Source organism: Plenodomus lingam, assembly GCF_022343315.1.
Source record: "Plenodomus lingam strain CAN1 chromosome Unknown contig_35, whole genome shotgun sequence".
In the NCBI taxonomy this organism is placed as follows: domain Eukaryota; kingdom Fungi; phylum Ascomycota; class Dothideomycetes; order Pleosporales; family Leptosphaeriaceae; genus Plenodomus; species Plenodomus lingam.
Window position 1 is genome coordinate 1 of NW_027093949.1, and position 23,725 is coordinate 23,725.

Genomic DNA, 23,725 nt, shown 5'->3' on the forward strand with positions numbered 1-23,725 from the left:
CTAAAAAATAAAAAGTTATAGAACGCCCTAAAGTTATAGAACGCCCTAAAGTTATAGAACGCCCTAAAGTTATAGAACGCCCTAAAGTTATAGAACACTACCCCTAAAAAATAAAAAGTTGTAGAACGCCCTAAAGTTATAGAACGCCCTAAAGTTATAGAACGCCCTAAAGTTATAGAACACTACCTCTAAAAAAGAAAAAGTTATAGAACACTCTAATATTATAGAATACTAACCCTAAAAATAAAAAGTTGTAGAACGCCCTAAAGTTATAGAACGCCCTAAAGTTATAGAACACTACCCCTAAAAAATAAAAAGTTGTAGAACGCCCAAAGTTATAGAACGCCCTAAAGTTATAGAACACTACCTCTAAAAAAGAAAAAGTTATAGAACGCCCTAAAGTTATAGAATACTACCCCTAAAAAATAAAAAGTTGTAGAACGCCCTAAAGTTATAGAACGCCCTAAAGTTATAGAACGCCCTAAAGTTATAGAACACTACCCCTAAAAAATAAAAAGTTGTAGAACGCCCTAAAGTTATAGAACGCCCTAAAGATAGAAAAAGTTATAGAACGCCCTAAAGTTATAGAACCCCCTAAAAAATAAAAAGTTGTAGAACGCCCTAAAGTTATAGAACGCCCTAAAGTTATAGAACGCCCTAAAGTTATAGAACACTACCCCTAAAAAATAAAAATAGAACCCTAAAGTTGTAGAACGCCCTAAAGTTATAGAACGCCCTAAAGTTATAGAACGCCCTAAAGTTATAGAACTACCTAAAAAATAAAAAGTTGTAGAACGCCCTAAAGTTATAGAACGCCCTAAAGTTATAGAACGCCCTAAAGTTATAGAACACTACCCCTAAAAAATAAAAAGTTGTAGAACGCCCTAAAGTTATAGAACGCCCTAAAGTTATAGAACGCCCTAAAGTTATAGAACACTACCCCTAAAAAATAAAAAGTTGTAGAACGCCCTAAAGTTATAGAACTCCCTAAAGTTATAGAACACTACCTCTAAAAAAGAAAAAGTTATAGAACGCCCTAAAGTTATAGAACACTACACCTAAAAAATAAAAAGTTGTAGAACGCCCTAAAGTTATAGAACGCCCTAAAGTTATAGAACACTACCTCTAAAAAAGAAAAAGTTATACAACGCCCTAAAGTTATAGAACACTACACCTAAAAAATAAAAAGTTATAGAACGCCCTAAAGTTATAGAACGCCCTAAGCTTATAGAATAGCCTACAGGATTTTTTTAAATATTAATAGAATACCCTAAAGGTTTAAATAATCTATAGTTATAGAATAGCCTAGAGGAATTTTCAAGTATAGAAGGCTATAAAGTTATAGAACAGTACCCCTAAAAAATAAAAAGTTATAGAACGCTCTTAAGTTATAGATCACTGCCTAAAAATCTATATAGATTATCTTAAATCCTTTCTTAATCTTCCTATGCTATATATTAACTGCCTAAGGTACGTACACACACAACCTGTTCTTTTGTATATTTTGCGAGGATTGCTCCTAGCTCTAGCCCTCTCTATCTTGCAATTACTATATAACTTGTTTGCTATAGCCCTCTTCCTTCTATTAATAGCAGCCATTTAGGCAGCAGTTTTGCAAATAAGGAGGGTATAATATCCTAATTTTAACCAAGCTAGCAACGGGCTTACGCTTAGTAGCTCGTAACAACAAGGCTACTTAACTACTTACACGACCTAGCTAGACAACTAAGTTATCTATAAAGGATTCAATCCTGCGCACTATATAATTACAATACACTAGCTAACAACCCTAACTTTAATAGGGCTACTAACGCCAATCTAGTAAGGTTCTAGGCTAAAGGCCTATTTATATCTAACTAGTGCAGGCAGAAATCACCCTATTCTAGCATAGATTCTAACTTAGAGGCGTTTAGCTATAATCTAGTAGATAGTAGCTTCGCGGTAATACCTAGTTAGACAGCCGCAAAAACTAATTATCTAAAACCGCAGTTCCTCTCGTACTAAGCGGTATTACTATTAGGGCAAGGTTATTAGTAGGGTAAAACTAACCTATCTTACAATAGTCTAAACCTAGCTCACGTTCCCTATTAGTAGGTGAACAATCCAACGCTTACTAAATTCTGCTTTAGTATAATAGGAAGAGCTAACATCAAAGGATTAAAAAGTAACGTCGCTATGAACGCTTAGCTGCCACAAGCCAGTTATCCCTGTAGTAACTTTTCTAGCACCTCTAGCCTTAAATTTCAAGGGACTAAAGGATTAATAGGCTACACTTTTATAGTTTATATTCACACTAAAAATCAAAATTAAGGGGACTTTTGCCCTTTTGCTCTACTAGAGATTTCTATTCTCTATAAGTCCCCCTTAGGACACCTGCGTTATAGTTTAATAGATGTGCCGCCCCAGCTAAACTCCCTACCTAACAATATCTTTAACCTAGATTAGCCCACAAAGGACCTTAAACGCTAGAAGTTAGGTAGTAAGGCCTAGCTCCGCTTTATCAAATAAGTAAAAAAACAATAAGGGTAGTAGTATTTCACTAGCGCTAAAGCTCCTACCTATTCTACACCCCCTATATCTTTTCATAATGTTAAACTAGAGTCAAGCTTAATAGGGTCTTCTTTCCCCGCTAATTTAGCCAAGCCTATTCCCTTAGCTGTGGTTTCGCTAGATAGTAGATAGGGATAGTAGGAATCTTGTTAATCTATTCATGCGCGTCACTAATTAGATAACAAGGCATTTAGCTACCTTAAGAGAGTCATAGTTACTCCTGCTGTTTACCCGCGCTTAGTTAAATCTCTTCGCTTTAATATTTAGAGCACTAGGTAGAAATTACATTATATTAACACTACTTTCTAGCTATTACAATGCTATATTTTAATTAGATAGTTAGATTCCCCTTATCTATACTAGTTCTAAGTTAGTTGTTAAACGTACGCTAGACAGCCAAAACCTACTAAGGGTGTCTGCACCCTAGCGCTAAGAGGCGCCTACCTTGTAGTTAGTGCCCTTCTACGCTAGAGGCTTCTCCCTAAGGCCTAACGTACCTAACCCTTAGAGCTAATCCTTTTCCTAAAGTTACAGATCTATTTTACTAACTTCCCTTATCTACATTGTTCTATTAACTAGAGGCTTTTTACCTTAGAGACCTACTATAGTTATAAGTATAACCTAGCGTAAAAACTATTTCTTTAAGCAGATTTTTAAGGCTTATTAGGAGCGCACTAAATGCTGCAAAAGTGCAGCGCTCTTCTAGCTATTAAACCCTAGCTCTAGACAAACTAATTTTAGGGTAATAGACTGTTAAGAAGAAAAGAGAACTCTTCTTAGGGCTCCCGCTAAGGTCTCTACTCTTAGTTGCGTTGCCGCGGAGAATCTACATCTAGGTACTAGAATATTAACTAGCTTCCCTTTTAAGGGCGCGGCGTAAGCACTAATATTAAAATAGAATTACCCTATCTCTTAGGATTAACTAACCTGTATCTAACTACTATTTACACAGAACCTTTCCCTACTTTAGTCCTTAAAGTTCTTATTTAAGTATTTACTACTACTACCAAGATCTGCACTAGAGGCTGTTCTACCTAGGGTTACCCCTAAGGCTTTATTACAAGCCTCTACGCCTGCCTACTTGCTAGGGCTTAAATCTTGCCCTAGCGGCGGGGTATAGGTAACACGCTTAAGCGCCATCTATTTTTAGGGCTAGTTTATTTAGCAGGTAAGTTATTACACACTCCTTAGTAGATTCTAACTTCTATAGCTACTGTCCTGCTATCTAGATAAACTAACACCTTTTATAGTGTCTAATAAGCGTGTATTCTAGCACCTTAACCCTGCGTTTAGTTTATCCCGCATTACTAGTTCTACTTACCAAAAATAGCCTACTAGTAACAGTACATTTAAGTGTCCACGTTTAATTAAGTAATAAGGACTTCTTACATATTTAAAGTTTAAGAATAGGTAAAGGTTATTTTAACCCCTAGGCCTCTAATTATTCGCTTTACCTTATAAAACTAAATACATTACTGCTATCCTAAGGGAAACTTTAGCAGGAACTAGCTACTAGATAGTTTAATTAGTCTTTCGCCCCTATACCTAAATTTAACAATTAATTTGCACGTTAGAACTGCTGCGAGCCTCTACTAGAGTTTCCTCTAGCTTTACCCTATTTAAGCATAGTTTACCATCTTTTAGGTCCTAATAGCTATACTCTTACTTAAATCCTTCTAAAGACATTAGGATTAGTTAATAGTGCACCCTAAAAGGGTTCCTACCTCCGTTCACTTTTATTACGCGTCTAGGCTTAACACCTAAACACTCGCATAGATGTTAGACTCCTTAGTCTATATTTTAAGATAGGCCGCTTACAGCCATTATGCTAGCATCCTAGCAGATGCGTGGACCTTAGTCTAGGCTAGTTGCATGTCGTCTCCCCTATAAGGCCTCCCTAAAGGGAGGTACGTAATAGAGACCTTTATCTAACCACCTAAACTAATACTAGCCTACCTATAGAAGAGTGCACTAGACAAAAGCCTAGATAAGCAACTACAGGCAAGTCTAGCTATAAGCGCTTCCCTTTTAACAATTTCACGTGCTATTTAACTCTCTTTCTAAAGTGCTTTTTATCTTTTAATTACTCTACTTGTGCGCTATTAGTCTCTAGCTAGTATTTAGCTTTAGAAGAAATTTACCTCCTATTTAGAGCTACATTCCTAAACAACTTAACTTATTAAAGGGGCTTTACACAGCAAAGGCTAGTAACTATATACAGGATTCTTACCCTCTATAACGTCCTATTCTAAGGAACTTAGACCGCTACTAACGCTAAAGCGCCCTCTGCAAATTACAACTCGGACCCTAAAAGAGCCAGATTTTAAATTTAAGCTATTGCCGCTTCACTTACTATTACTAGGGCAATCCCTATTAGTTTCTTTTCCTCCGCTTATTAATATGCTTAAGTTTAGCGGGTATCCCTACCTAATCTAAGGTTAAGAGCTTAAAAAGTGTCTTAATAGATACTAACAACCATAATAAGAGGCGCAAAATATGCTGCGCTCTAGGCTAATGTGCTAGCTACTAATTGTTTTAAGGCGAGTCCTAAGTAGAACAAACACCTAACACTAAGCAGAGCTTAAGGGTACAAATAACGCTTAAACAGGCATACCCTATAGAATACTAAGGGGCGCAATATACGTTTAAAGATTTAATAATTCACTAAATTCTACAATTTACACTACTTATCGCATTTCGCTGCGTTCTTTATTAATACTAGAACCAAGAGATCTATTATTAAAAGTTGTAATTTATTATAGTGTTACTAACGCTAACTGCAATTACAAGTAGTTTTAGGGGATCTAATTAGTAGGCAAGCCTACTAAGGAAACAAATAGTACGCAAAAAACATAGGCAGAATTAAAGTAGACTACCACCACTAATTAAGGCGGCAGTGCTTTAAAAATAGGTAATAATCCTTCTACAGGTTCACCTACAGAAACCTTGTTACAACTTTTACTTCCTCTAAATAACCAAGTTTAACGAACTTTCTAGCTTAGGGTAGTTATTGCTAACCTCCCTAAGCTAGTCTAAAGGCCTTACTAAGCTATTTAATTAGTAGTAGCAACAGGCAGTGTGTACAAAGGGCAGGGACGTAATTAACGCATGCTAATAACACGCGCTTACTAGGCATTCCTTATTAAAGAGCAATAATTGTAATGCTCTATCCCTAGCACAACAGAGTTTAATAAGATTACCTAGACCTTTTAGTTAAGGTAAAGAACTTGTTAGCTCTATTAGTGTAGCGCGCGTGCAGCCTAGAATATCTAAGGGCATCACAGACCTATTATTACCTTAAACTTCCATTAGCTTAAGCTAATAGTCCCTCTAAGAAGCTAGCAACTAGCTAAAGCTAGCCTAGCTATTTAGCAGGTTAAGGTCTCGTTCGTTATCGCAATTAAGCAGACAAATTACTCCACTAACTAAGAATAGCTATGCACCACCACCTAAAAAATCAAGAAAGAGCTCTTAATCTATTAATCCTTATTTTATCTAGACCTAGTAAGTTTCCCTATGTTAAGTTAAATTAAGCTATAGGCTCCACGCCTAGTAGTGCCCTTCTATTAATTTCTTTAAGTTTCAGCCTTGCGACTATACTCCCCCTAGAACCTAAAAACTTTGATTTCTCGTAAGGTGCTAAGCGAGTTAGAAAAAGAACATTGCCTAATCCCTAGTTAGCATAGTTTACAGTTAAGACTACGACGGTATCTAATTATCTTTAATCCCCTAACTTTTATTCACTAATTAATAAAAACATCCTTAGTAAATGCTTTTATAGTAGTTAGTCTTTAATAAATCCAAGAATTTCACCTCTAACAATTAAATACTAATGCCCCTAACTATCCCTATTAATTATTACAGCAGTCCTAGAAACTAACAAAATAGGACTATACGTCCTATTCTATTATTCTATGCTAACGTATTCAAGCAAAGGCCTGCTTTAAACACTCTAATTTTTTCAAAGTAAAAGTCCTAGTCCCTAACACGCCTAGTAAAGGGCATAAGGTTCTCTAGAAGGAAGGCCTAGCTAGACAAGTACACGCGGTAAGGCGGACCTGCTAGCTAGACCTAAGTTTTAACTACAAGCTTTTTAACTGCAACAACTTTAATATACGCTATTAGAGCTAGAATTACTACAGCTGCTAGCACCAGACTTGCCCTCTAATTGTTCCTTATTAAGAGGTTTAAATTATACTTATTCTAATTATAAGACCCAAAAGAGCCCTATATTAGTATTTATTGTCACTACCTCCCTATATTAGGATTAGGTAATTTGCGCGCCTACTGCCTTCCTTAGATATAGTAGCCATTTCTCAGGCTCCCTCTCTAGAATTAAACCCTAATTCCCTGTTACCCGTTAAAACCATAGTAAGCCAATACCTTACCATTAAAAGTTAATAGGGCAGAAATTTAAATGAACTATCGCTAGCGCAAGGCCATGCAATCTGTAAAGTTATTATAAATCACCAAGAAGCCCTAAAGGGCGTTGGTTTTTTATCTAATAAATACACCCCTTCTAAAGTTAGGGTTTTTAGCATGTATTAGCTCTAGAATTACCACAGTTATCTAAGTAGTAAGGTACTATCAAATAAACAATAACTAATTTAATAAGCTATTCGCAGTTTCACAGTATAATTACTTATACTTAGACATGCATAGCTTAATCTTTAAGACAAGCATATAACTACTAGTAGAATTAACTAGGTAACAATCCTAATGCCTAATACGCTGAAGCGCACAAGCACTACCCCTAAAAGGAGGTAGAAAGTACGTGATAAGAAATCGCAGAAGCAATTCTAGCTACTAGCATAACAGCACACAAGGCACTAGTTATAACTAGCAACTAATTTAATTGCCCCTACTAAGTTTCTTAAGGAATAGTCTGTAATAAAGCCTAACAGGCGTTTCCGCGTGTTTAAACTCGCCACATACATGCCTTAAGTAGAGAAAACCCACACTTTACTACGCTCACTAGGAGCGGATGCTAGGCAGGGCTATCCCCTAAGATCTGTTAAATAGTTTAGCAGTGCTAGCTATCTACAGACCCTAAATTTTGCCTACTACTAAAACTTTAACAGTAGGACTTTAGGTGCTAACCACAAAACTAGGCGCAACAGCAGGGTTGCTTTAGCATATAGGCCTAGGCCTGCCTAGTTAAGTAAAAGAGCAATCTCTAAGCCCCTAATTACCTACTAATTAGAGCAAATCCAAACTAGGCAGAAATCTAGGAAACAAGGCTAGCTATTATAAAACCAAAACTTTTAAATTTAGTCTAACTACCGCTAAAACAGGCGCAGAGCGCTAATAATAGGGAGTTATAGGGAGTATAGACGCGGACACAAGCAAAAATTGCCCCCTTAGTGCCTAATAACGCCAGTTTAACCGCCTAATCCAAGAACTGCGCGCAGTAGATTTAACCTTAGTTAGTTAGTTAGGCATTTAGTATTTAAGAATCTATTTACCCTCCTTATATATTATAGGAACAGGTTTTGGTTTAATTTTCGCGTCGCGGGGTTAGTGCAGTAGAAAACAGCTTAGAGGTACACTTTTTTGTATGTAAAACCGTGTAGACATGCGCAGCCCCATACAAACCATAAACCTGTATTCGCTAGATAAGAGTAACTTAGAATTTTATTAGTAGTAGGTAAATATATAGATAAGGATATCTACTCTAATATCTATACTCTACTATAACTACTATATCTATATTAACTATAGATCTATTAGCTCTATCTATATCTACTTAATAGATAAGGCAAGAAATAGAGATAGTATAAAAGAAGAATATAAAGGTATTATTTAATACTAGTAGGTTATAAAAGAAAGTATAGTAGGACTAGCTAGTAGAGAAAAGGTTTTATAAAATATAAGGATATACTTAATAGTAAAGAATAATAGATAATAGTATAATATAATAAGTATTATAAAAAGGATATAATAGCTACTAGTATAGAATAGTCTAAAGTTATAGAAAGGACTAAAGTAATAGAATAAATAAAAGGTATAGAACGCGCTAAAGTTATAGAACACTAACCCTAAAAAATAAAAAGTTATAGAACGCCCTAAAGTTATAGAACGCCCTAAAGTTATAGAACACCCTAAGCTTATAGAAGGCCCTAAAGTTATAGAACGCCCTAAAGTTATAGAACGCTACCCCTAAAAATAAAAAGTTGTAGAATACCCTAAAGTTATAGAACACTACCTCTAAAAAAGAAAAAGTTATAGAACGCTCTAAAGTTATAGAACACTACCTCTAAAAAAGAAAAAGTTATAGAACGCCCTAAAGTTATAGAACACTACACCTAAAAAATAAAAAGTTGTAGAACGCCCTAAAGTTATAGAACGCCCTAAAGTTATAGAACGCCCTAAAGTTATAGAACACTACCTCTAAAAAAGAAAAAGTTATAGAACACTCTAATATTATAGAACACTACCTCTAAAAAAGAAAAAGTTATAGAACACTCTAATATTATAGAATACTAACCCTAAAAAATAAAAAGTTATAGAACACTCTAATATTATAGAACACTACCTCTAAAAAAGAAAAAGTTATAGAACACTCTAATATTATAGAATACTAACCCTAAAAAATAAAAAGTTATAGAACGCCCTAAAGTTATAGAACGCCCTAAAGTTATAGAACGCCCTAAAGTTATAGAACGCCCTAAAGTTATAGAACACTACCCCTAAAAAATAAAAAGTTGTAGAACGCCCTAAAGTTATAGAACGCCCTAAAGTTATAGAACGCCCTAAAGTTATAGAACACTACCTCTAAAAAAGAAAAAGTTATAGAACACTCTAATATTATAGAATACTAACCCTAAAAAATAAAAAGTTATAGAACGCCCTAAAGTTATAGAACGCCCTAAAGTTATAGAACACTACCTCTAAAAAATAAAAAGTTATAGAACGCCCTAAAGTTATAGAACACTACCTCTAAAAAAGAAAAAGTTATAGAACACTCTAATATTATAGAATACTAACCCTAAAAAATAAAAAGTTATAGAACGCCCTAAAATTATAGAATACTAACCCTAAAAAATAAAAAGTTATAGAACGCCCTAAAGTTATAGAACGCCCTAAAGTTATAGAACGCCCTAAAGTTATAGAACACTACCCCTAAAAAATAAAAAGTTGTAGAACGCCCTAAAGTTATAGAACGCCCTAAAGTTATAGAACGCCCTAAAGTTATAGAACACTACCCCTAAAAAATAAAAAGTTGTAGAACGCCCTAAAGTTATAGAACGCCCTAAAGTTATAGAACGCCCTAAAGTTATAGAATACTACCCCTAAAAAATAAAAAGTTGTAGAACGCCCTAAAGTTATAGAACGCCCTAAAGTTATAGAACGCCCTAAAGTTATAGAACACTACCCCTAAAAAATAAAAAGTTGTAGAACGCCCTAATTATAGAACGCCCTAAAGTTATAGAACGCCCTAAAGTTATAGAACGCCCTAAAGTTATAGAACACTACCCCTAAAAAATAAAAAGTTGTAGAACGCCCTAAAGTTATAGAACGCCCTAAAGTTATAGAACGCCCTAAAGTTATAGAACACTACCCCTAAAAAATAAAAAGTTGTAGAACGCCCTAAAGTTATAGAACGCCCTAAAGTTATAGAACGCCCTAAAGTTATAGAACACTACCCCTAAAAAATAAAAAGTTGTAGAACTCCCTAAAGTTATAGAACACTACCTCTAAAAAAGAAAAAGTTATAGAACGCCCTAAAGTTATAGAACACTACACCTAAAAAATAAAAAGTTGTAGAACGCCCTAAAGTTATAGAACGCCCTAAAGTTATAGAACACTACCTCTAAAAAAGAAAAAGTTATACAACGCCCTAAAGTTATAGAACACTACACCTAAAAAATAAAAAGTTATAGAACGCCCTAAAGTTATAGAACGCCCTAAGCTTATAGAATAGCCTACAGGATTTTTTTAAATATTAATAGAATACCCTAAAGGTTTAAATAATCTATAGTTATAGAATAGCCTAGAGGAATTTTCAAGTATAGAAGGCTATAAAGTTATAGAACAGTACCCCTAAAAAATAAAAAGTTATAGAACGCTCTTAAGTTATAGATCACCGCCTAAAAATCTATATAGATTATCTTAAATCCTTTCTTAATCTTCCTATGCTATATATTAACTGCCTAAGGTACGTACACACACAACCTGTTCTTTTGTATATTTTGCGAGGATTGCTCCTAGCTCTAGCCCTCTCTATCTTGCAATTACTATATAACTTGTTTGCTATAGCCCTCTTCCTTCTATTAATAGTAGCCGTTTAGGCAGCAGTTTTGCAAATAAGGAGGGCATAATATCCTAATTTTAACCAAGCTAGCAACAGGCTTACGCTTAGTAGCTTGTAACAACAAGGCTACTTAACTACTTACACGACCTAGCTAGATAACTAAGTTATCTACAAAGGATTTAATCCTGCGCACTATACAATTACAATACACTAGCTAACAACCCTAACTTTAATAGGGCTGCTAACGCCAATCTAGTAAGGTTCTAGGCCAAAGGCCTATTTATATCTAACTAGTGCAGGCAGAAATCACCCTGTTCTAGCATAGATTCTAACTTAGAGGCGTTTAGCTATAATCTAGTAGATAGTAGCTTCGCGGCAATACCTAGTTAGACAGCCGCAAAAACTAATTATCTAAAACCGCGGTTCCTCTCGTACTAAGCGGTATTACTATTAGGGCAAGGTTATTAGTAGGGTAAAACTAACCTATCTTACAATAGTCTAAACCTAGCTTACGTTCCCTATTAGTAGGTAAACAATCTAACGCTTACTAAATTCTACTTTAGTATAATAGGAAGAGCTAACATTAAAGGATTAAAAAGCAACGTTGCTATAAACGCTTAGCTACCACAAGCTAGTTATCCCTGTAGTAACTTTTCTAGCACCTCTAGCCTTAAATTTTAAGGGACTAAAGGATTAATAGGCCACACTTTTATGGTTTGTATTCACACTAAAAATTAAAATTAAGGGGACTTTTGCCCTTTTACTCTACTAGAGATTTCTATTCTCTATAAGTCCCCCTTAGGACACCTACGTTATAGTTTAATAGATGTGCCGCCCTAGCTAAACTCCCTACCTAATAATATCTTTAACCTAGATTAGCCTACAAAGGACCTTAAACGCTAGAAGTTAGGCAGTAAGGCCTAGCTCTGCTTTATCAAATAAGTAAAAAAACAATAAGAGTAGTAGTATTTCACTAGCGCTAAAGCTCCTACCTATTCTACACCCCCTATATCTTTTCACAATGTTAAACTAGAGTCAAGCTTAATAGGGTCTTCTTTCCCCACTAATTTAGCTAAGCCTGTTCCCTTAGCTGTGGTTTCGCTAGATAGTAGATAGGGACAGTAGGAATCTTGTTAATCTATTTATGCGCGTTACTAATTAGATAACAAGGCATTTAGCTACCTTAAGAGAGTTATAGTTACTCCCGCTATTTACCCGCGCTTAGTTAAATCTCTTTGCTTTAATATTTAGAGCACTAGGCAGAAATTACATTATATTAACACTACTTTCTAGCTATTACAATACTATATTTTAATTAGATAGTTAGATTCCCCTTATCTATACTAGTTCTAAGTTAGTTATTAAACGTACGCTAGACGGCCAAAACCTGCTAAGGGTGTCTACACCCTAGCGCTAAGAGGCGCCCACCTTATGGTTAGTGCCCTTCTACGCTAGAGGCTTCTCCCTAAGGCCTAACGTACCTAACCCTTAGAGCTAATCCTTTTCCTAAAGTTACAGATCTATTTTGCTAACTTCCCTTATCTACATTGTTCTATTAACTAGAGGCTTTTTACCTTAGAGACCTGCTGCAGTTATAAGTATAACCTAGCGTAAAAACTATTTCTTTAAGTAGATTTTTAAGGCTTATTAGGAGCGCACTAAACGCTGCAAAAGTGCAGCGCTCTTCTAGCTATTAAACCCTAGCTCTAGACAAACTAATTTTAGGGTAACAGACTATTAAGAAGAAAAGAGAACTCTTCTTAGGGCTCCTGCTAAGGTCTCCGCTCTTAGTTGCGTTGCCGCGGAGAATCTACATCTAGGTGCTAGAATATTAACTAGCTTCCCTTTTAAGGGCGTGGCGCAAGCACTAATATTAAAACAGAATTACCCTATCTCTTAGGATTAACTAACCTATATCTAACTACTGTTTACACAGAACCTTTCCCTACTTTAGTCCTTAAAGTTCTTATTTAAGTATTTGCTACTACTACTAAGATCTGCACTAGAGGCTGTTCTACCTAGGGTTACCCCTAAGGCTTCATCACAAGCCTCTACGCCTGCCTACTTGCCAGGGCTTAAATCTTGCCCCAGCAGCGGGGTATAGGTAACACGCTTAAGCGCTATCTATTTTTAGGGCTAGTTTATTTAGCAGGTAAGTTGTTACACACTCCTTAGCAGATTCTAACTTCTATAGCTACTATCCTACTATCTAGATAAACTAACACCTTTTGTAGTATCTAATAAGCGTGTATTCTAGCACCTTAACCCCGCGTTTAGTTTATCCCGCATTACTAGTTCTGCTTACTAAAAATAGCCTACTAGTAATAGTATATTTAAGTGTCTACGTTTAATTAAGTAATAAGGACTTCTTACATATTTAAAGTTTAAGAATAGGTAAAGGTTGTTTTAACCCCTAGGCCTCTAATTATTCGCTTTACCTTATAAAACTAAATACGTTACTACTATCCTAAGGGAAACTTTAGTAGGAACTAGCTACTAGATAGTTTAATTAGTCTTTTGCCCCTATACCTAAATTTAACAATTAATTTGCACGTTAGAACTACTACAAGCCTCTACTAGAGTTTCCTCTAGCTTCACCCTATTTAAGCATAGTTTACTATCTTTTAGGTCCTAATAGCTATGCTCTTACTTAAATCCTTCTAAAGACATTAGGATTAGTTAATAGTGCACCCTAAAAGGGTTCCCACCTCTATTTACTTTTATTACGCGTCTAGGCTTAACACCTAAACACTCGCATAGATATTAGACTCCTTAGTCTATATTTTAAGATAGGCCGCTTACAGCTATTACGCTAGCATCCTAGCAGATGCGCGGACCTTAGTCTAGGCTAGTTGCATATTGTCTCCCCTATAAGGCCTCCCTAAAGGGAGGTACGTAACAGAGACCTTTATCTAACTACCTAAACTAATACTAGCCTGCCTATAGAAGAGTGCACTAGATAAAAGCCTAGATAAGCAACTACAGGCAAGTCTAGCTGCAAGCGCTTCCCTTTTAACAATTTTACGTGCTATTTAACTCTCTTTCTAAAGTGCTTTTTATCTTTTAATTACTCTACTTATACGCTATTAGTCTCTAGCTAGTATTTAGCTTTAGAAGAAATTTACCTCCTATTTAGAGCTACATTCCTAAATAACTTAACTTGTTAAAGGGGCTTTACACGGCAAAGGCCAGCAACTATATATAGGATTCTTACCCTCTATAACGTCCTATTCTAAGGAACTTAGACCACTACTAATACTAAAGCGCCCTCTGCAAATTACAACTTAGACCCTAAAAGAGCTAGATTTTAAATTTAAGCTGTTGCCGCTTCACTCGCCGTTACTAGGGCAATCCCTATTAGTTTCTTTTCCTCTACTTATTAATATACTTAAGTTTAGCAGGTATCCCTACCTAATCTAAGGTTAAGAGCTTAAAAAGTGTCTTAATAGATGCTAACAACTATAACAAGAGGCGCAAAATATGCTGCGCTCTAGGCTAATGTGCTAGCTACTAATTATTTTAAGGCGAGTCCTAAGTAGAATAAACACCTAACACTAAGCAGAGCTTAAGGGTACAAATAACGCTTAAACAGGCATACCCTATAGAATACTAAGGGGCGCAATATGCGTTTAAAGATTTAATAATTCACTAAATTCTACAATTTACACTACTTATCGCATTTTGCTGCGTTCTTTATTAATACTAGAACTAAGAGATCTATTATTAAAAGTTATAATTTATTATAGTGTTACTAACGCTAACTACAATTACAAGTGGTTTTAGGGGATCTAATTAGTAGGCAAGCCTACTAAGGAAACAAATAGTACGCAAAAAACATAGGCAGAATCAAAGTAGACTACCACTACTAATTAAGGCGGCAGTGCTTTAAAAATAGGTAATAATCCTTCTACAGGTTTACCTACAGAAACCTTGTTACGACTTTTACTTCCTCTAAATAACTAAGTTTAACGAACTTTCTAGCTTAGGGTAGTTATTGCTAACCTCCCTAAGCTAGTCTAAAGGCCTTACTAAGCTATTTAATTAGTAGTAGCGACAGGCGGTGTGTATAAAGGGCAGGGACGTAATTAACGCATGCTAATAACACGCGCTTACTAGGCATTCCTTGTTAAAGAGCAATAATTGCAATACTCTATCCCTAGCACAATAGAGTTTAACAAGATTACCTAGACCTTTTAGTTAAGGTAAAGAACTTGTTAGCTCTATTAGTGTAGCGCGCGTGCAGCCTAGAATATCTAAGGGCATTACAGACCTATTATTACCTTAAACTTCTATTAGCTTAAGCTAATAGTCCCTCTAAGAAGCTAGTAACTAGCTAAAGCTAGCCTAGCTATTTAGCAGGTTAAGGTCTTATTTATTATCGCAATTAAGCAGACAAATCACTCTACTAACTAAGAACGGCTATGCACCACTACCTAAAAAATTAAGAAAGAGCTCTTAATCTATTAATCCTTATTTTATCTAGACCTAGTAAGTTTCCCTATGTTAAGTCAAATTAAGCCGCAGGCTCCACGCCTAGTAGTGCCCTTCTATTAATTTCTTTAAGTTTTAGCCTTGCGACCATACTCCCCCTAGAACCTAAAAACTTTAATTTCTTGTAAGGTGCTAAGCGAGTTAGAAAAAGAACATCGCCTAATCCCTAGTTAGCATAGTTTACAGTTAAGACTACGATAGTATCTAATTATCTTTAATCCCCTAACTTTCGTTTACTAATTAATAAAAACATCCTTAGCAAATGCTTTTGCAGTAGTTAGTCTTTAATAAATCTAAGAATTTTACCTCTAATAATTAAATACTAATGCCCCTAACTGTCCCTATTAATTATTATAGCAGTCCTAGAAACTAATAAAATAGGACCGCACGTCCTATTCTATTATTCTATGCTAACGTATTTAAGCAAAGGCCTACTTTAAACACTCTAATTTTTTTAAAGTAAAAGTCCTAGTCCCTAACACGCCTAGTAAAGGGCATAAGGTTCTCTAGAAGGAAGGCCTAGCTAGACAAGTACACGCGGTAAGGCGGACCTGCTAGCTAGACCTAAGTTTTAACTACAAGCTTTTTAACTGCAACAACTTTAATATACGCTATTAGAGCTAGAATTACTGCAGCTGCTAGCACTAGACTTGCCCTCTAATTGTTCCTTATTAAGAGGTTTAAATTATACTTATTCTAATTACAAGACCTAAAAGAGCCCTATATTAGTATTTATTGTTACTACCTCCCTATATTAGGATTAGGTAATTTGCGCGCCTGCTGCCTTCCTTAGATGTAGTAGCTATTTCTTAGGCTCCCTCTCTAGAATTAAACCCTAATTCCCTATTACCCGTTAAAACTATAGTAAGCTAATACCTTACTATTAAAAGTTAATAGGGCAGAAATTTAAATAAACTATTACTAGCGCAAGGCTATACAATCTGTAAAGTTATTATAAATCACTAAGAAGCCCTAAAGGGCGTTAGTTTTTTATCTAATAAATACACCCCTTCTAAAGTTAGGGTTTTTAGCATGTATTAGCTCTAGAATTACTATAGTTATCTAAGTAGTAAGGTACTATTAAATAAACAATAACTAATTTAATAAGCTATTCGCAGTTTCACGGTATAATTGCTTATACTTAGACATACATAGCTTAATCTTTAAGACAAGCATATAACTACTAGCAGAATTAACTAGGTAACAATCCTAATGCCTAATACGCTAAAGCGCACAAGCACTACCCCTAAAAGGAGGCAGAAAGTACGTAATAAGAAATCGCAGAAGCAATTCTAGCTACTAGCATAATAGCACACAAGGCACTAGTTACAACTAGCAACTAATTTAATTACCCCTACTAAGTTTCTTAAGGAATAGTCCACAACAAAGCCTAATAGGCGTTTCCGCGTGTTTAAACTCGCCACATACATGCCTTAAGTAGAGAAAACCTACGCTTTGCCACGCTTACTAGGAGCAGATGCTAGGCAGGGCTGTCCCCTAAGATCTGTTAAATAGTTTAGCAGTGCTAGCCATCTATAGACCCTAAATTTTGCCTACTGCTAAAACTTTAACAGTAGGACTTTAGGTGCCAACCACAAAACTAGGCGCAATAGCAGGGTTGCTTTAGCATATAGGCCTAGGCCTGCCTAGTTAAGTAGAAGAGCAATCTCTAAGCCCCTAATTACCCACTAATTAGAGCAAATCTAAACCAGGCAGAAATCTAGGAAACAAGGCTAGCTATTATAAAACTAAAACTTTTAAATTTAGTCTAACTGCCGCTAAAACAGGCGCAGAGCGCTAACAATAGGGAGTTATAGGGAGTATAGACGCAGACATAAGCAAAAATTGCCCCCTTAGTGCCTAACAACGCTAGTTTAACCGCCTAATCCAAGAACTGCGCGCAGCAGATTTAACCTTAGTTAGTTAGTTAGGTATTTAGTATTTAAGAATCTATTTGCCCTCCTTATATATTATAGGAACAGGTTTTGGTTTAATTTTCGCGTTGCAGGGTTAGTGCAGCGGAAAATAGCTTAGAGGTACACTTTTTTATATATAAAACTATGTAGACATGCGCAGCCCTATATAAACCATAAACCTGTATTCGCTAGATAAGAGTAACTTAGAATTTTATTAGTAGTAGGTAAATATATAGATAAGGATATCTACTCTAATATCTATACTCTACTATAACTACTGTATCTATATTAACTATAGATCTATTAGCTCTATCTATATCTACTTAATAGATAAGGCAAGAAATAGAGATAGTATAAAAGAAGAATATAAAGGTATTATTTAATACTAGTAGGTTATAAAAGAAAGTATAGTAGGACTAGCTAGTAGAGAAAAGGTTTTATAAAATATAAGGATATACTTAATAGTAAAGAATAATAGATAATAGTATAATATAATAAGTATTATAAAAAGGATATAATAGCTACTAGTATAGAATAGTCTAAAGTTATAGAAAGGACTAAAGTAATAGAATAAATAAAAGGTATAGAACGCGCTAAAGTTATAGAACACTAACCCTAAAAAATAAAAAGTTATAGAACGCCCTAAAGTTATAGAACGCCCTAAAGTTATAGAACGCCCTAAAGTTATAGAACACTACCCCTAAAAAATAAAAAGTTGTAGAACGCCCTAAAGTTATAGAACTCCCTAAAGTTATAGAACACTACCTCTAAAAAAGAAAAAGTTATAGAACGCCCTAAAGTTATAGAACACTACACCTAAAAAATAAAAAGTTGTAGAACGCCCTAAAGTTATAGAACGCCCTAAAGTTATAGAACGCCCTAAAGTTATAGAACACTACCTCTAAAAAAGAAAAAGTTATAGAACACTCTAATATTATAGAACACTACCTCTAAAAAAGAAAAAGTTATAGAACACTCTAATATTATAGAATACTAACCCTAAAAAATAAAAAGTTATAGAACGCCCTAATATTATAGAACACTACCCTAAAAAAGAAAAAGTTATAGAACACTCTAATATTATAGAACACTACCTCTAAAAAAGAAAAAGTTATAGAACACTCTAATATTATAGAATACTAACCCTAAAAAATAAAAAGTTATAGAACGCCCTAAAGTTATAGAACGCCCTAAAGTTATAGAACGCCCTAAAGTTATAGAACGCCCTAAAGTTATAGAACACTACCCCTAAAAAATAAAAAGTTGTAGAACGCCCTAAAGTTATAGAACGCCCTAAAGTTATAGAACGCCCTAAAGTTATAGAACACTACCCCTAAAAAATAAAAAGTTATAGAACGCCCTAAAGTTATAGAACGCCCTAAAGTTATAGAACGCCCTAAAGTTATAGAACACTACCCCTAAAAAATAAAAAGTTGTAGAACGCCCTAAAGTTATAGAACGCCCTAAAGTTATAGAACGCCCTAAAGTTATAGAACACTACCCCTAAAAAATAAAAAGTTGTAGAACGCCCTAAAGTTATAGAACGCCCTAAAGTTATAGAACGCCCTAAAGTTATAGAACACTACCCCTAAAAAATAAAAAGTTGTAGAACGCCCTAAAGTTATAGAACGCCCTAAAGTTATAGAACGCCCTAAAGTTATAGAACACTACCCCTAAAAAATAAAAAGTTGTAGAACGCCCTAAAGTTATAGAACGCCCTAAAGTTATAGAACGCCCTAAAGTTATAGAACACTACCCCTAAAAAATAAAAAGTTGTAGAACGCCCTAAAGTTATAAAACGCCCTAAAGTTATAGAACGCCCTAAAGTTATAGAACACTACCCCTAAAAAATAAAAAGTTGTAGAACGCCCTAAAGTTATAGAACGCCCTAAAGTTATAGAACGCCCTAAAGTTATAGAACACTACCCCTAAAAAATAAAAAGTTGTAGAACGCCCTAAAGTTATAGAACGCCCTAAAGTTATAGAACGCCCTAAAGTTATAGAACACTACCCCTAAAAAATAAAAAGTTGTAGAACGCCCTAAAGTTATAGAACTCCCTAAAGTTATAGAACACTACCTCTAAAAAAGAAAAAGTTATAGAACGCCCTAAAGTTATAGAACACTACACCTAAAAAATAAAAAGTTGTAGAACGCCCTAAAGTTATAGAACGCCCTAAAGTTATAGAACACTACCTCTAAAAAAGAAAAAGTTATACAACGCCCTAAAGTTATAGAACACTACACCTAAAAAATAAAAAGTTATAGAACGCCCTAAAGTTATAGAACGCCCTAAGCTTATAGAATAGCCTACAGGATTTTTTTAAATATTAATAGAATACCCTAAAGGTTTAAATAATCTATAGTTATAGAATAGCCTAGAGGAATTTTCAAGTATAGAAGGCTATAAAGTTATAGAATAGTACCCCTAAAAAATAAAAAGTTATAGAACGCTCTTAAGTTATAGATCACCGCCTAAAAATCTATATAGATTATCTTAAATCCTTTCTTAATCTTCCTATGCTATATATTAACTGCCTAAGGTACGTACACACACAACCTATTCTTTTGTATATTTTGCGAGGATTGCTCCTAGCTCTAGCCCTCTCTATCTTGCAATTACTATATAACTTGTTTGCTATGGCCCTCTTCCTTCTATTAATAGCAGCCGTTTAGGCAGCAGTTTTACAAATAAGGAGGGCATAATATCCTAATTTTAACCAAGCTAGCAACGGGCTTACGCTCAGTAGCTCGTAATAACAAGGCTACTTAACTACTTACACGACCCAGCTAGACAACTAAGTTATCTATAAAGGATTTAATCCTGCGCACTATATAATTGCAATACACCAGCTAACAACCCTAACTTTAATAGGGCTGCTAACGCTAATCTAGTAAGGTTCTAGGCTAAAGGCCTATTTGTATCTAACTAGTGTAGGCGGAAATCACCCTATTCTAGCATAGATTCTAACTTAGAGGCGTTTAGCCATAATCTAGTAGATAGTAGCTTCGCGGCAATGCCTAGTTAGACAGCCGTAAAAACTAATTATCTAAAACTGCAGTTCCTCTCGTACTAAGCGGTATTACTATTAGGGCAAGGTTATTAGTAGGGTAAAACTAACCTATCTTACGACGGTCTAAACCTAGCTTACGTTCCCTATTAGTAGGTAAACAATCCAACGCTTACTAAATTCTACTTTAGTATAATAGGAAGAGCTAATATTAAAGGATCAAAAAGCAACGTTGCTATAAACGCTTGGCTGCCACAAGCTAGTTATCCCTATAGTAACTTTTCTAGCACCTCTAGCCTTAAATTTCAAGGGACTAAAGGATTAATAGGCTACACTTTTATGGTTTGTATTCACACTAAAAATCAAAATCAAGGGGACTTTTACCCTTTTACTCTACTAGAGATTTCTATTCTCTATAAGTCCCCCTTAGGACACCTGCGTTATAGTTTAATAGATGTGCCGCCCTAGCTAAACTCCCTACCTAACAATATCTTTAACCTAGATTAGCCTACAAAGGACCTTAAACGCTAGAAGTTAGGCAGTAAGGCCTAGCTCTGCTTTATCGAATAAGTAAAAAAACAATAAGGGTAGTAGTATTTCACCAGCGCTAAAGCTCCTACCTATTCTACACCCCCTATATCTTTTTACAATATTAAACTAGAGTCAAGCTTAACAGGGTCTTCTTTCCCCGCTAATTTAGCTAAGCCTGTTCCCTTAGCTATAGTTTCGCTAGATAGTAGATAAGGACAGTAGGAATCTCGTTAATCTATTTATGCGCGTTACTAATTAGATAACAAGGTATTTAGCTACCTTAAGAGAGTTATAGTTACTCCTACCATTTACCCGCGCTTAGTTAAATCTCTTCGCTTTAATATTTAGAGCACTAGGCAGAAATCACATTATATTAATACTACTTTCTAGCTATTATAATACTATGTTTTAATTAGACAGTTAGATTCCCCTTATCTATACTAGTTCTAAGTTAGTTGTTAAACGTACGCTAGACGGCCGAAACCTGCTAAGGGTGTCTGCACCCTAGCGCTAAGAGGCGCCTACCTTGCAGTTAGTACCCTTCTACGCTAGAGGCTTCTCCCTAAGGCCTAACGTACCTAACCCTTAGAGCTAATCCTTTTCCTAAAGTTATAGATCTATTTTGCTAACTTCCCTTATCTACATTATTCTATTAACTAGAGGCTTTTTACCTTAGAGACCTACTGCGGTTATAAGTACAACCTAGCGTAAAAACTATTTCTTTAAGTAGATTTTTAAGGCTTGTTAGGAGCGCACCAAACGCTACAAAAGTGCAGCACTCTTCTAGCTATTAAACCCTAGCTCTAGATAAACTAATTTTAGGGTAACAGACTGTTAAGAAGAAAAGAGAACTCTTCTTAGGGCTCCTGCTAAGGTCTCCGCTCTTAGTTGCATTGCCGCGGAGAATCTACATCTAGGTGCTAGAATATTAACTAGCTTCCCTTTTAAGGGCGTAGCGCAAGCACTAATATTAAAATAGAATTACCCTATCTCTTAGGATTAACTAACCTGTGTCTAACTACTGTTTACATAGAACCTTTCCCTACTTTAGTCCTTAAAGTTCTTATTTAAGTATTTGCTACTACTACTAAGATCTGCACTAGAGGCCGTTCTACCTAGGGTTACCCCTAAGGCTTTGTTACAAGCCTCCACGCCTGCCTACTTACTAGGGCTTAAATCTTGCCCTGGCAGCGGGGTATAGGTAACACACTTAAGCGCTATCTATTTTTAGGGCTAGTTTATTTAGCAGGTAAGTTATTATACACTCCTTAGCAGATTCTAACTTCTATAGCTACTATCCTGCTGTCTAGATAAACTAACACCTTTTGTAGTGTCTAATAAGCGTGCATTCTAGCACCTTAACCCTACGTTTAGTTTATCCCACATTGCTAGTTCTGCTTACTAAAAATAGCCCACTAGTAATAGTACATTTAAGTGTCTACGTTTAATTAAGTAACAAGGACTTCTTACATATTTAAAGTTTAAGAATAGGTAAAGGTTATTTTAACCCCTAGGCCTCTAATTATTCGCTTTACCTTATAAAACTAAATACGTTACTGCTATCCTAAGGGAAACTTTAGCAGGAACTAGCTACTAGATAGTTCAATTAGTCTTTCGCCCCTATGCCTAAATTTAACAATTAATTTGCACGTTAGAACCGCTACAAGCCTCTACTAGAGTTTCCTCTAGCTTCACCCTATTTAAGTATAGTTTACTATCTTTTAGGTCCTAATAGCTATACTCTTACTTAAATCCTTCTAAAGATATTAGGATTGGTTAATAGTGCACCCTAAAAGGGTTCCCACCTCTGTTTACTTTTATTACGCGTCTAGGCTTAACACCTAAACACTTGCATAGATATTAGACTCCTTAGTCTATATTTTAAGATAGGCCGCTTACAGCTATTACGCCAGCATCCTAGCAGATACGCGGACCTTAGTCTAGGCTAGTTGCATGTCGTCTCCCCTATAAGGCCTCCCTAAAGAAAGGTACGTAACAGAGACCTTTATCTAACCACCTAAACTAATACTAGCCTGCCTATAGAAGAGTGCACTAGACAAAAGCCTAGATAAGCAACTACAGGCAAGTCTAGCTGCAAGCGCTTCCCTTTTAACAATTTCACGTGCTATTTAACTCTCTTTCTAAAGTGCTTTTTATCTTTTAATTACTCTACTTATGCGCTATTAGTCTCTAGCTAGTATTTAGCTTTAGAAGAAATTTACCTCCTATTTAGAGCTATATTCCTAAATAACTTAACTTGTTAAAGGGGCTTTACACAGCGAAGGCTAGCAACTACGTATAGGATTCTTACCCTCTATAACGTCCTATTCTAAGGAACTTGGACCGCTGCTAACGCTAAAGCGCCCTCTGCAAATTACAACTTGGACCCTAAAAGAGCCAGATTTTAAATTTAAGCTATTGCCGCTTCACTTGCCGTTACTAGGGCAATCCCTATTAGTTTCTTTTCCTCCGCTTATTAATATGCTTAAGTTTAGCAGGTATCCCTACCTAATCTAAGGTTAAGAGCTTAAAAAGTGTCTTAATAGATACTAATAACTATAACAAGAGGCGCAAAATGTGCTGCGCTCTAGGCTAATGTGCTAGCTACCAATTGTTTTAAGGCAAGTCCTAAGTAGAACAAACACCTAATACTAAGCAGAGCTTAAGGGTACAAATAACGCTTAAATAGGTATGCCCTATAGAATACTAAGGGGCGCAATGTGCGTTTAAAGATTCGATAATTTACTAAATTCTACAATTTACACTACTTATCGCATTTTACTGCGTTCTTTATTAATGCTAGAACCAAGAGATCTATTGTTAAAAGTTATAATTTATTATAGTATTACTAACGCTAACTGCAATTGCAAGTAGTTTTAGGGGATCTAATTAGTAGGCAAGCCTACTAAGGAAACAAATAGTACGCAAAAAACATAGGCAGAATCAAAGTAGACTACCACTACTAATTAAGGCG

At 35.5% G+C, this 23,725-nt stretch overlaps 5 non-coding genes across 5 annotated transcripts; all 5 read right to left on the reverse strand.

Moving 5' to 3' along the window:
* Nucleotides 1–2: 2 nt before the first annotated feature.
* On the reverse strand, nt 3–5,297 carry IAQ61_008549. Its single transcript, XR_010715484.1, has one exon. It is a non-coding gene; the product is annotated as a 28S ribosomal RNA (ribosomal RNA).
* A 165-nt stretch (nt 5,298–5,462) lies between these two features.
* IAQ61_008550 lies at nt 5,463–7,259 on the reverse strand. The gene has a single exon (XR_010715485.1). It is a non-coding gene; the product is annotated as an 18S ribosomal RNA (ribosomal RNA).
* A 392-nt stretch (nt 7,260–7,651) lies between these two features.
* IAQ61_008551 lies at nt 7,652–14,535 on the reverse strand. The gene has a single exon (XR_010715486.1). It is a non-coding gene; the product is annotated as a 28S ribosomal RNA (ribosomal RNA).
* A 165-nt stretch (nt 14,536–14,700) lies between these two features.
* On the reverse strand, nt 14,701–16,497 carry IAQ61_008552. Its single transcript, XR_010715487.1, has one exon. It is a non-coding gene; the product is annotated as an 18S ribosomal RNA (ribosomal RNA).
* Nucleotides 16,498–16,528: 31 nt separating this feature from the next.
* IAQ61_008553 lies at nt 16,529–23,579 on the reverse strand. Its single transcript, XR_010715488.1, has one exon. It is a non-coding gene; the product is annotated as a 28S ribosomal RNA (ribosomal RNA).
* Between the last annotated feature and the right edge of the window lie 146 nt (nt 23,580–23,725).